Here is a 2,124-nt window from a genome sequence, read left to right on the forward strand (position 1 = left end):
ACTCATGTCCATCATTAATTAATATTTTCTGCTAATTACTAACTAGTTCTCTAAAAGTATTATCACCTCAATTAAGAGAGATTCTAGAAATGGATGGAAATCATGGTTAACCATCGGACTGCCATTTAATTTTACATTTTAACATCATAAATTTTATGTGTTTGGTTGTGGTAGTGTGTGTGTGTGTGTGTGTGTGTGTGTGTGTGTGTGTGTGTGTGTGTGTGTGGTGTGCCTGCCATGCATGAGGAACCCTGAAGTTGCCAATGGATGTCTACCGCTGCAGTTCTTTAATTTTTGGAGATGGTGTCTTGTACTAAACCTGGAGCTTGTTATTTAGGCCAAAGAGCCCCAGGTCCTTCTGTGTCAGACCCCTATTCCAGCAGTGGCTGTACAGGAACTCCACACCTCACCCGGCTTCCATATGGGAGGCGGGGATTCAAACGCAAGCACTTTGCTCACTGAACCATTGCCTCAGTTCCCAGGATAAAAGACAATTTGCTGATCATTCATCTGATAAGATATTTGGCTCGAATATAAAAGACAAATAATCTGGGTCAAAAATGGGCAAAGGACTTGAATGAGACTACTCTCCTCAAAGGAGATAACTAGGGAATAGGAACAGGGGAAGAAGCTTGACATCATCAGTCACCAGAGAAGTGCAAACAAAAGCTACCCCACAATGTGAGGCCACTTCATAGCCACTACTCTTAAACAGTAAGAAAATAGAGGTTGTGATGGTTTGTATATGCTTGGCCCAGGGAGTGGCACTATTAGTAGGTGTGGCCCTGTTGGAGTAGGTGTGTCACTGTGGGCAGGGGTTTAATACCCTAGTCCTAGCTCCCTGGAAGTGAGTATTCTGTTAGCAGCCTTCAGATAAAGATGTAGAACAGCTCCTCCTGCACCATGCCTGCCTGGATGCTGCCATGTTTGACTTGATAATGGACTGAACCTCTGAACCTGTAAACCAGCCCAATTAAATGTTGTCCTTATAAGAGTTGCCTTGGTCATGGTGTCTGTTCATAGCAGTAAAACCCTAATTAAGACAGAAGTAGACATCCCCCACCCAATAGAACCCCTAAACACTGTTAGAAGGAAGGGCTGTAAATGGTGGGACACATTTGGAAAACAATTTGGTAATCCCTGAAAAAGTTCAGCAGAACTAACACTAACAATTCAACTCCTAGTAGATGCCTGAAAGAAATGCAAACATTTATCCACATAAAAACTTGAGTGTTTGCTGAGACACCATTTATAGTCCCCCAAAGGTAGATTGGATCTCATATCCACCATGACTGAATAAATAAAATTTAGCATAGCTATATATAATTCAATTCCATTCATCCACACAGAATGAAGTTCTAAACATGCTACAACAGGATCACACTTGAAAGGAAAAAGTAAAGGCAGCCAGAGAGAGAGGCAACACCTTATTAGGACAGGTAAGATGTACACGGTTACTTAGGGAGTGGGGTGGGATGAGGAGACAGCAACTTGTTTTCTACTGGGTTCCTCTCCACCTGGCCCTCCCCACCTCCTCTCATTGTACTTTAGACTCTAAGATAAATTATTGAGGAGTATGCTTCCGTTGAACTAACTGCAAATCTGAACACAGCCGTACTCCTGCTAATACTCATGAGGAACGGCCTTAAATACGTCTAGCCTGTGGTTCCTCTGGGTCCAGCTCACACTACTTACAGCTTATTGTTCCTTTAAAGCAAGTTTTATCAGAAACTGAAAAACTAAGTCGATACGAAGTTAACACAAACACCACGAAAACTGTTAGCAGTTGAAAACTGTTAGTCAGTGGTTGATTTTCAGCCTGATTTTGAATAGACTTAATCAAAGGTCATCTGGGAACATTGGCTCAAATTTTGCTTTAAAAAGCTGTTTTGAAATTATAGACTCACCTACAATTTCCAAAGACTTAAAATGTAGGCTTCTGAGGCTCAGAATTGACAGAAGCACTTATAGTCATTTAAAAAAAAAAGTAATACTTTATAGTTCTCCCTCTTCAAGGGTCCCTAACGTATGTACAAGAATGAAGGTGAAAGAAAACCAATAATAAAACTGTTCTAAATTACAGTAATAGTCACATATGTCTGTAAATAATATGCTTAAAACCAT

Source organism: Rattus norvegicus, chromosome 5 (assembly GCF_036323735.1).
Source record: "Rattus norvegicus strain BN/NHsdMcwi chromosome 5, GRCr8, whole genome shotgun sequence".
Taxonomy (NCBI): domain Eukaryota; kingdom Metazoa; phylum Chordata; class Mammalia; order Rodentia; family Muridae; genus Rattus; species Rattus norvegicus.